Below are 12,203 nucleotides of genomic sequence, written 5' to 3'. Positions count from 1 at the left end.
TGTGCCATTCCTAATAGTTCAATAATTTAATAGTCCATTATTCTGAAGCACTCACCATAAACAAAAATGGGCACAACACCATTCAGTCATAAGAAACAGGGGAACAAATAGGCCCATTGAGCCTGCTATTCTATTCAGTAAGGTCATAGCTGATCCGATTGTGGCCTTACGTTCATTCCCTCCTCCCCCATAACTATTGACTTCCTTGCAGATCTAAATTCTGTCCAATTTTTTTTATTCATTCATTGGACATGAGCGTTGCTGGCTGGCCAGCATTTATTGCCCATTCCTCCATTGAGAAGATGGTAGTGAGCTGCCTTCTTGAAACGCTGCAGTCCATGTGCTGAGAGATGACCCACAATGTCATTAGGGAAAGAATTCCAGGATTTTTACCCAGTGACTGTAAAGGAACGGCAATAAATTTCCAAGTGAGTGGCTTGGTGGGAACTTGCAGGTGGTGCTTTTGTCCTTCTAGATGGAAGTGGTCATGCGGTTGAAAGTGCTGTGCTGTCTAAGGATCTATGGTGAATTTCTACAGTGCATCTTGCAGATCGTACACACTGCTGTTACTGAGCGTCAGTGGTGGAGGGAATGGATGCTTGCACATGTGATGCCAATCTAGTGGGCTGCTTTATCCTGATGGTGTTAAGCTTCTTGACCATTGTTTGAGCTGCACCCATGTGGTGAGTCCAGTTGAGTTTCTGGTCAATGGTAACCCCAAGGATGTTGACAGTGGGAGATTCAGCAATGGTAACAGCATTGAATGTCAAGGGGCAGTGGTTAGAGTGTCTCTTATTGGTGATGGTCACTGCCTAGCATTTGGGTGGCGTGAATGTTACTTGCCACTTGTCAACCCACGCCTGGATATTGTCTAGATCTTGTTGCATTTGAATATGGGCTGCTTCAGTATCTAAGGAATCATGAATAGTGCTGAACATTGTGCAATCATTGCGAGCTTCCCCACTTCTGACCTTATGATGGAGGGAAGGTCATTGATGGAGCAGCTGAAGATGGCTGGGTCTATGACACTACCATGAAGGACTCCTACAGAGATGTCCTGAAGCTGAGATGACAGATCCCCTACAACCATCTTCCTATGTACCAGGTATGACTCCAAACAACGGAGCTTGCCCCTGATACCCATTGATTCTAGTTTTGCTAGGGCTCCTTGATGCCACACTCAGTCTAATGCGGCTTTGATGTCAAAGTTGTTCACACTCACCTCACCTCTGGAATTCAGTTATTTTATTTATGTTTGAACCAAAGCTGCAATGAGGTCAGGATCTGAGTGACCCTGGGAAAACCCAAAGTGGGCATCACTGAGCAGGTTATTACTGAGCAGGTGCTGCTTGATAGCACTGTTGATGACACCTTCCATCACTTTACTGATGATCAAGAGTAGACTGATTGGGCGGTAATTGGTCGGGTTGGATTTGTTCCTGCTTTTTGTGTACAGAACATACTTGGGCAATTTTTCACATTGTTGGGTAGATGCCAATGTTGTAACTGTACTGGAAGAGCTTGGCTAGGGGATCGGCAAGTTCTGGAGTAAATGTCTTCAGTGCTATTGTCAGAATGTTATCAGGGACCATTGTCTTTGCAGTATCCAGTGCCTCCAACTGTTTCTTGATATCACATGGAGTGAACCAAATTGGTTTGAGACTGGCATCTGAGATGCTGAGGACCACTGAAGGAGGCCAATATGGATCATTCATTCGGCATTTCTGGCTGAAGATTGCTGCAAATACTTCAGCCTTATCTTTTGCACTGATGTGCTGGGCTCTGCCATCTCTGAGGATGGGGATATTTGTGGAGTCTCCTCCTCCAGTGAGTTGTTTAATTTTTCACCACCATTCACAAATTGATATGGCAGGACTGCAGAGCTTGGATCTGATCTGTTGACTGTGGCATCACTTAGCTTTGTCTACCACTTGCTGTTTATGCTATTTGGTATATAAGTCGTCCTGTTTAAAAGTTTCACCAGATCGATACCTCATTGTTAGGTATGCCATCTGCTGTTCCTGAACCCACTGAACCAGGATTGATTCCCGGCTTGACGGTAATGGTTAAATGGGAGATATGCCAGGCCATGAATTTGCAGATTGTCTGGAATACAGCTCTGCCTCATGAATGTCCAGCCTTAAGTTGCCAGATGTATTCAGTCTGTCACATTTAGCATGGTGATTGTGCCACACAACATGATGGAGGTTATTCACAATGCGAAGGTGGGACATTGTCTCCATAAGGACTGTGCAGCGGTCACTCTTACTGATACTGTCACAGACAGATGCATCTGCAGTCAGCAGACTGGTAAGGATGAGGTCAAATATGTTTTTCCCTCGTTAGTTCCCTCATCACTTGCTACAGACCCAGTCATGATAATATTTCCTGACAATAACTCTCAAATGAATAGCATGATAGGAACTGATGAGCAGGCAATTGTACAAAGTATTTTCAAAATTGTGAGGTGGAAGTATCAGGCTTTGGTCCTCATCTTCAATGATACTGTTTGGATGTATCAAATCTTGGAGTATTGTTCAACAAATAAAACTGAGCCTTTAACTTGATAAAATAATAAAGTCTTTCCTTGAAAAAGGAAGTAAACATACTCTCCATGATTGCACTGCAGGTAATTTCCTATTTACCACAAATGGAATAAAAATGACTGTGTTCCATAAAATACAGAGTGAGAAGCTTTAACGGTATTAAGAGAAACACTTAATTTTAAGATAAACACTTAAGATTAACATTTGGGGCAGCACAGTGGTTAGCACTGCTGCCTCACAGCACCAGGGACCGGAGTTTGGTTCCTGGCTTGGATCAGTCTGTGTGGAGTTTGCACATTCTTCCTGTATTTACGTGGGTTTCCTCTGAGTGCTCCAGTTTCCTCCCACAGTCCAAAGATGTGCAGGTTAGGTGGGTGAGCCATGCTAAATTGCCCTTTAGTGTCAGGGGTACTAGCTAGGGTAAATGCATGGAGTTATGTGGATAGGGCTTGTGTGGGATTCTGGTTGGTGCATACTTAATGGGTCGAATGACCTCCTTCTGAACTGTAGGATTCTATGATTACATCTACTGTTGGGCAAGGGGAAGCTTAGCTAAAAAATATTACTGGTAGTAGCTTTCACTGCACAATAAGGTACTCAGCCATGTTTTTTTCACAAATTTTAATGAAAACCTTGTGTAATCCAGTCATTTAGATCCTTTGCCAAAAATAATATGAAAATCTGAAATAATCATTGACTTCATGTCCCAGTGCCTAAAAAAATCTGACTGTTGCATCATTGTCAAAATGGGGAGTGTATTGAATATTGTTTCTTATCAGGCTTCTGAGATCAAAGTTTTTTATTCAATATTGAATAATTTATTTTTATTCAATATTGAATAAAAATAAAATGTAAAATAATTTACATTAGGTAAAATAGATCAGGTTTCATTAATTTAAGATTAATCAACAGCATAAGGGGTGACATGGTGGTTAGCACTGCTGCCTCACAGCACCAGGGACCCAGGTTTGATTCTTGGCTTGGGTCACTGTCTGTGTGGAGTTTGCACATTCTCCCCTTGTCTACATGGGCTTCCTCTGGCTGCTCCAGTTTCCTCTCACGGTCCAAAGATGTGCAGGTTAGGTGCAGTGGCTATGCTAAATTGGCCCTTTAGTGTCTGGGCGACTAACTAGGATAAATGCATGGACTTATGGGGATAGGGCCTAGATAGGATTCTGGTCAGTGCAGACTCGATAGGCCAAATGGCCTCCTTCTGCACTGTAGGACTCTATGATGCTAATTGAAAGTTACAGCTAAAATCTTATTTTAGCTCCATGGGTTGAACTATACAAGGTGTTCCATCACCCCCTACCCACTTCAAACTGAGAAGTTTGGGCAGCAGTGGGGGTGGGGGGGGGGAAGTGGTGTTGCAAGTAGTGGAGACGCCTCAGGGAACAACAGTCACCACAAAATCGTTTAACATAGGTTGGAGGTGGGAGTTTTGCCCTTCAGGGAGAGGTAGTCCATCTCACAGAACCACCAGCCAGAGGTGAAGAGGGTGTGAGCTAGGGTTTGAAAGGTCATAGTGGAAGGGGCACCTGCGAGTTGGTTATACTCCGTACAGTGACCCAAGCCAAGAATCGAACCCGGGTCCCTGGTGCTGTGAGGCAGCAGCACTAACCACTTTGTCACCGTACAGTTACTTGCTTGAACTGATTTAGGACAGTATGTGTGAGATATTGACAGATGAGCTCGAATACCCATTTCTCAGTTGAGAAAATGCATTTTTTTCCTCATTCTGCCTAAACATATTTAAAGTTGTCACCATTTCTGACTGGCAGATTGGGCACAACAGATTTTAGTAATTTTGTTATTTGCTTCCTGTTCAGAACCACCTGTCCAGTGTGCCAGTTAAGGAGGAACCTTAAATACCCCCAACAGCCCATACAGGGAAACTGAGCTGGTCGTTTGATATGGGCCTCCCCTGCCTCTGGTGGCAGGATGCTGTCCTTAGGGGGCCTTAATTGCTCACTAAAGACCTCAATTGGCTCACCAGTGGGCAGACCACATGACATCACCCTTGACAATAGCTGCAGTGGGGACTGAGATGGGAGCTTAGGTGGCAGGTGAGCCGTCTGCTAGATTTAACATGCCCCTACCCCTTTCTGCTTTTAAATCCAGCCTGATGAGTCAATGCTCCAATTGATTTTATTTTAGACGAGTGTCTCATGAATTAATGCTGTGGATTTGAAAAATGCCACTAATAAGGTCAAGGCAAAGAGCAGCTTGAAAACCTACTGAGAAATAACCTATCATCCACCTTTATAATTCTTCTTATTAACACTAGCCAACATAATTCAATCATTTCTTACACCATCATTTGTGTATTAAATAAGATGTTGATATCACCAGTGGCTGTATCCTTAAAAGTCTTTTTTAACATTTGCTCATTAGTGTCACAAATAGGCTTACATTAACACTGCAACGAAATTACTGTGAAAATCCCCTAGTCGCCACACTCCAGTGCCTGTTCGGGTACAGTGAGGGAGAACATAGCGAGGACAATGCACCTAACCAGCACATCTTTTCGACTGTGGGAGGAATTTGGGCAGACATGGGGAGAATGTGCAGACTCCGCACAGTGACCCAAGCCAAGAATCGAACCCGGGTCCCTGGTGCTGTGAGGCAGCAGCACTAACCACTTTATCACCGTACAGTTTCTTGCTTGAACTGATTTAGGACAGTGTGTGTGAGATATTGACAGATGAGCTCGAATATCCATTTCTCAGGTGAGAAAACGCATTTTTTTCCCTCATTCCGCCTAAACATATTTAAAGTTGTCACCATTTCTAAGTGGCAGAGTGGGCAGTAATTTTGTTATTTGCTTCCTGTTCAGAACTACCCTTCAAAGTATTATTTGACGCAGACAAGTCAGAATTCTCCCAAATGAATTCTAATTCCTGTGTAAACTAGAGTAGTTCATGCTGTTTTTTCCCCCCAATGAGAGTTCAGAGAAGAATCTCCCACATTGCAGAGACCACAGCATGAATATTATTAAAATTCAGGGGGCAGGAGCAGGGCCTATCCCCTCCAGAGAAGTTGAAATCAGTGTGCTGAGTGGGCCACCATGCATGTGTCAATCTGTCAGTGCCTAGGTTAAGCGCACGCGCAGTGACCTCACACTGATGCCCTCACAATTGCTGGCCAGCTCCATGACCACCGCAATGCTAGCTCTCCGCATCCCCACAGCCCGATCTCTGACTCCCAACCATTCCTAGGCCCAGCCTCAATCTCCCCTTTGGGCAGGGCAAGGGACCTGCCAAGGTGCCAATGTCCAGGGGGCATCCTGCCTCCCCCAACCCTTTTTAGGGGAGTTAGCTCCCCTAAACTAAGGGGCTACTGTAAACTCTGTTGGAGTGAAATAAATCCTCGTGGGGTAGGAGAGGGTAATACGATTTAAAATATATGGTAATGAACATTACATAATTTGTGCCTTCCCACTGATTTCTGGTGTGGAGGTGATGCCTCCAGAAATCCGGCACTGGGAAATGCTAGCATGAAGCCTGTGCATTGGGCACCGCTGACATCTGCCAGCCTGCTGTGCTAAAAAATTAACGCGGCAGGATAGGAGAATTGCCCCAACATTCTTGTCTCATTCTTAAATATGCCGTAAAGTTATTCAGGAACCAGATGACCAAGTGCCAAATTGATTTCATCCTTTGAGGCCCAATCATCACAGATGTCAGCCTTCAATCAGTTCTATGCACATCATGTGATGTCAAGAAATAGCTAAAGGTACAGCAAAGAGCTTGAGCTTTGACAACATTTGAGCTGTTGTATTGAAGACTTGTGCTACAAAACTAATCACAGCTGTAGTGTCAGTACAGCTTCAGCATTGGTAGCTACACGATAATATGGAAAATTGCCCAGCTATATCCTAGTAACAACTGCCGGGACAGTCTATAATCCGTCTGCAAAGTAATGGAAGATGATGGTGACAGTGCTATTACATGACACTTGCCCAACATGCATCTGCTTACCAATATTCAGTTTGATCCTTGCTCCTTGCTTTGTTACAGCCAAGGTGTAAGTATGGATGTCAAGATTGGATTCTCTCTTGCTGGACGTGGTAATTGTTTGGCACTGATGTTATTTGCCAGTCATCGGCCTAAACCAAAACGTTTTCCAGGTCTTGCTACGCGCAAGCATAAATTGTTTCATTTTCCGTATGTCACAAGGATGGAACAGTGAAGCGGATTGAATTTAAGACCCCATCCTTATGAATTCCTACACTGATGCTCTGGATCCATCATGATTGACTTCCAACTTCCTTTGTGCTAGGTATTACTGCAATCAGAGGAAGGTTTTCCTGTAATTCCCATTGACTTCCATTTTTATAAATGAAATATCACTTGTGAATTCTTTAGTTCAATGCTCCAGTAGCCTTTTTGATTATGCTTTGCACCTGTACACTATCTTTTGGCAATCTAAGTACCAAAATCTCTTCACTCTTTCACATCTCTAAGAAAATATTCTGATTCGTCTTTTTGAGTCACTTTGAATGAAAGGAGGACATAGATCTAGAATGAAAGAAATCTATAAAGTTTTCATTCAGTTTCCTGAACATAATAAAATCTAAATAGATATCCAAATGTACAAAGATAATACTTAAAGCTTTATCAGGTGTAGTCTTAAGTTGTACTATCTAGATCAATGTAAAAATAATCAAAATACTCAAAAAAAAAAGCAAAAATGTTTGTGATCAGTTACTTTCCCAAATTTCTTTATACTATTTTAGGCAAAGTTATCATAAATCAATGACCATCTAGTACAGCTAAAATAATGTTCTTCAGTTGTAGAAAATACCACTTACATTCTGTTTGACTTAATTTGCTTATCATTTACTTTGTATCATGTAATTATTAGTACTGGGAATGAAATGAGCTAGATTCATTTGGCAAAGAAAAAGATGTGACCGTTTACTTAAGTATGCAGAGAATAAAACATTTTGCGTTTAATAGGATAGTCCCCCAGCATCGGAATGGATAACCAGTGCAATGGCAAATGCCAAGGAGGTACCAGTTATTGTTCTCAAGTTAGCAGTATAACTACCTATTGGTTAAACTAATTTCCTATCAATGCCATTTTCAGTTCTGACAAAAATAATAATTTAGTGGTGAGATCGTGGTGCCAAATAGGTATACATTTGACTAGAACTTTATTTTAAAAAGAGGCACCGTCACAAGGGACTACTTGAGGTTTACTGATTCACTCAGTTTCAAACTGAAAAGAATGCTGTTTCTAAAGTCATCTGTAAGCAATTCAGCAGACAAGTTTAGACTGTAGAGCCAAAGAAAACGTCAGTTTAAAAATCAATATTAGCAAGTTATTCCATCAGTTTTGGAATGGACCAACGATAGAACAAAGAGGCGCTACTTTATGGCCCCAAATTCTGCAACTACTTTGTGGTCTAATTCAATCAAATGTTCACTGCAAGTATCTCGCACATGGAATACAGATATAAAGTGCAGTGTCAAGTTTCCACTTTCCTGTAAGAAATGCCTTCTGGTGATAGCACGAATTAATACTGCTCCAAAAACAAGATACTGCAGGTGCAGGTAATCTAAAATAAACAAAAAATGTAAATGCAGAACAGGTCTGGTAGAATCTTTGGAAACACAGTAAAAAGTCTGACAACACCAGGTTTTAGTCCAACCGATTTATTTGATAGTAAACGCACAAGCTTTCGAGGTTTCCCTCTTCGTTAGGTGAATGGAGAGTTCTGGCCTCAGACAGAGCATATAAATCTTTGGAAAAACAGAGTTAACGTTTGATTTATTATTGTCACATGTATTAGTATACAGTGAAGTATTGTTTCTTGTGTGCTATAAAGGAACATACCGTTCATAAAGAAGGAAAGGAGTGGGTGCAGAATGTAATATTACAGTTATAGCTGCAGTGTTGAGAAAGGTCAACTTAATGCAAGGTAGATTCATTCAAAAGTCTGATGGCAGCAGGGAAAAAGCTGTTTCTTCGAGTCAGTTTGTACGTGATATCAGGCTTTTGTCTCTTTTTGACAGAAAAAAGGTGGGAAAAAAGGTGAAAAACCTGGGGTGCATGGGTTCTTGATTATGCTGGTTGCTTTTCCAAGGCAACAGGAAGTCTAGATAGAGTGACTGGATGGGAGGCTGGTTTGCATGATGGACTGGACTTCATTCACTATCCTTTGTAGTTTGTGGTCTTGGGCAGAGTAGGAGCCATACCAAGCTGTGATACAACTAGAAAGGATGCTTTCTATGGTGTAGCTGTAAAAGTTGGTGAAAGTCATTGTAGACATGCCAAACTTCCTTGGTCTCCTGAGAAAGTAGGGGCATTACAAGGTCAATGACCTTTCCTCAAAGCTGGAAAAAGTTAGAAATCCAAACACTTATGGAGGGGAATGGAGGGCAGGGTCAAAAGGGAAGATCTGTGAAAGGATGGAAGATATTAAATGACACAAGTTGTGGGCAGAGCCAAGAGTAGTAATGGGACAAATAGAAAAAACATAAAATGAGCCCAGAGGACATTTGAATTGTAGGATAATGAACAGTTGCCATCTGAAAGCAAATCAAGAACAATATAAAAGCTGAAAGCTGCAAGAGGAACAAAAAGGAGAAATCAGAGATTAGTCTGAAATTGTCAAACTGAATGTCCGAGTTCAGAATAAAAAGATGAAAGGTTGTTCAAGTTAATGCTGAAGCTCATTGGAATGATGCAGAAGGCCCGAGAACAAAAGATTTCTCTTGGAGTAAGACAGAACGAAAATGGCAGGCTAGCAAAACTCGGTCACACTCGCAGACTGAACAGGTATTGTACAAAATCAGCCAAGTAATGTGTGTTTGGTTTCCCAATTGAAGATTCATTGGAAACTCAGCAAATTACTATACTGACTTATACACTGCATGAATTTCTTTCCATTCTCATGGTTTCTCCTTTGCATCTTTTCTAATTACGTGATCTTCAATAACAGCGTTTTGAGCATGTCTTCATTTATTATCAAAGATGGTTAGCATTGCTGCCTCACAGCACCAGGTTCAATTCCAGCATTGGGTGACTCTGTGGAGTTTGCGCATCCTCATGTGTCTGTATGGCTTTCTGCCAGGTGCTCTGGTTTCCTCCCACAGTCCAAAGATGTAAAGGATAGGTAGAATGGCCATGTTAAATCACCGTCTAGCAACAGAAAATGTGTAGGTTAAGGGGATTAGTGGAGTAATGGAGACAGGACAATAGTGTGGACCTGGCTAAGTTGTTCTGTTGGACAGTTGATGTAGACTTGATAGGCCAAATGGTCTCCTCCTGCATTGTTGCTGACCCATTTGTTGCACTTACACACTCGACCTTCTCCTTCCTTCCACAACAATGATAGGGCTCCGTCATCATCTTCCACTGTACTGGGCTCTGTGCTAAATAGATCATCATCATCATTTCTTCACCTCACACCGAATGCAACCAAATGTATTGTTTTTTGCGCATTATACAGGCAAGGCAAAACACTGTTCATGACGTACATAGGGGAAAAGGAAAAGATGGTGTAAAGTGCTGCAATAGGGCAAAGAGAAAGATGAGCTTAATATATGATGGACCACTCAAAAGTCTGATGACAGTAGGGAAGTTGTTCCTGTGTCGGTTGGTACTTGACCTCAGACTTGTACCTTTTTCCCAACAGAAGGTGGAAGAGAATATAGCCAGGGTACGTGGGGTCCTTGAGTATGGTGGCTGCTTTCCCAAGGCACTGGGAGGTTTGCATAATGGTTTGCATGATGGACTGAGCTACATCCCCAATCCTTTGTAGCTTCTTGCACTCTTGGTCGGAGCAGGAGCCATACCAAGCTGTGATATAACCGGATAAGATGCTTTCTATGGTGCATCTGTAAAAATTGGTGAGTCATAGTGAACATGCTGAATTTCCTTAGCCTTCTGAGAAAGAGGCATTGGTGGGCTTTGTTAACTATAGCATCAGCATGGAGAGACCAGGAAAGATTGTTGGTGATCTGAACACTTAGAAGCTTGAAGCTCTCAACCATCTCCACTTCATCATTGTTAATGTAGACAGGGGCATGTCTTCCATTGTTTCCTGATCACTGGCTCCTTCATTTTACTGACATTGAGGGAGAGGTTGTCATTGCACCATTTCACCAGATTTCCTCTTTCCTGTACTCGGTCTATGGATTAGAAAATCGAGGATCCAGTTGCAGAGGGAAGTCGAGCCCCAGGCCATTGAGTTTGAGATGGGTTTTGATGGAATTATGGTGTTGAAGGTTGAGCTGAGGTCAATAAATAGGGGTCTGACACGTGTCCTTGTCATTCAGGTGGTCCAGGGTTGAGTGTAGGGCCAGGAGATGGCATGTGCTGTCAACCTGTTGTAGTGATAGATGAACTGTAGTGGAAGTAATCTGGGAGACCGGAGTTGATGTGTGCTGTGACTAACCTTTTGTAGCACTTCACGATAGAAGTCAGACCCACTGGGCAGTAGTCATTAAGGCACGGTGCCTGGCTTTTCTTTGGCTCTGCGATGATTGTTATTTTCTTGAAGCAGATGGGAACCTTAGGTTGGAGAAAGATTAAAGAAGTCTGTGAATATGCCTGGCAGCTGATCCACACAGAATCTAAGTGCTCAGCCAGGCACCCTGACTGGACCAGTTGCTTTTTGTGGGTTAACTTACAAGGCCAATTTGACGTCTGTGATGGCAACCTCAAATACTGGTGTGACAGAAGCTGCCCCCTGCTTAAAAGCAAGCCTCGAATGCATTGAGCTAATCAGTGATTCTACTTACCTTTAGCTTGCCGTCTATTATGTCACGTAAACCTCATAATCAATGGGTGTACATGTGGCTACTCTGGGACTCTGCTTGGTCCGGTACTCTCTCGACATCTCTGATGGTTGTTGGTGGATTGTATCTAGACTTCATGTATTGGTCAGGATCATCCAACTTGAAAGTTTTAGATTTCAGTAAGCAGTGGATATCCCAGTTCATCCATGGTTTTCAGTTGCAAAACACTTGGATTAGTTTCTTTGGTACACAAGTTTTCTACAAAGTTAATAATGAAGACTGTTACTGTAGTGTCGTGCTTGTTTAGATTTGTCAGTCAGTTTTTGAATATTGACCTGTTCACTCACTCCAAGGCATTGGGCCCTTCAAGCCTACTCCACCATTCATTTTATTAGCTGATCATCAAATGCAATATTCTGATTCTGCAGCACCCCACCCCCACCAATATCCTGTTAGCCCCAAGAGCAGAATCTAACTTCTTGAAAACACAACATTGGCCTGAACTTTTTTGTGGTAGTGAATACCACAGATTCACCTCTCAGTGAAGACATTTCTCCTCACTTCAGTCCTGAAAGGTTTACCCTTATCCTCAAACTATAACTGTTAGTCTGGACTCCCCCACCATCAGGTAGATTCTTTCTGAATCTAATTGAACTAAGTCTTTCTCTCCTCTCACTACCCTCCCCTAATAATTTTTTTTATTCCAATTGAATCAAGTCCAATTCAGAGTCTTAACAAGTTGAGACATTCCTGACCCAAGCTGACAAGACAGGGCTCTCACCTCCTAAATTGGGCTTGATCTACATGATCCAAGCTGATTGGAGGAAGAGCTATGCCAACTCAAAGAACACAGCATGAGAAACAGGCCCTTTGGCCCGAGCCCACACCTCCATCTTAACAAAGCATT

General features: G+C 42.4%; 1 protein-coding gene across 5 annotated transcripts in view; it reads right to left on the bottom strand.

Annotated features, from left to right (window-relative positions):
* Positions 1-12,203, bottom strand: part of fancf (FA complementation group F) — a 137,069-nt gene that overhangs the window by 120,186 nt on the left and 4,680 nt on the right. The window contains exon 2 of one of the 5 annotated variants that reach the window (XR_013886776.1): positions 4,559-4,725. The exons of 3 other annotated variants lie outside the window; for them this stretch is intronic. The gene's annotated coding sequence lies outside the window, so the exon portion shown is untranslated. Of the gene's footprint in view, positions 1-4,558; positions 4,726-9,927; positions 11,555-12,203 lie in introns of those variants that run through there. One more of the 5 variants, XR_013886775.1, reaches the window with a different exon arrangement.

The sequence above is a fragment of the Carcharhinus amblyrhynchos genome, chromosome 6, assembly GCF_965287045.1.
Source record: "Carcharhinus amblyrhynchos chromosome 6, sCarAmb.v2.hapA, whole genome shotgun sequence".
NCBI classification, from domain to species: domain Eukaryota; kingdom Metazoa; phylum Chordata; class Chondrichthyes; order Carcharhiniformes; family Carcharhinidae; genus Carcharhinus; species Carcharhinus amblyrhynchos.
Note: the sequence above shows the minus strand (reverse complement) of the source record. Positions and strands in the feature narration are given on the sequence as shown.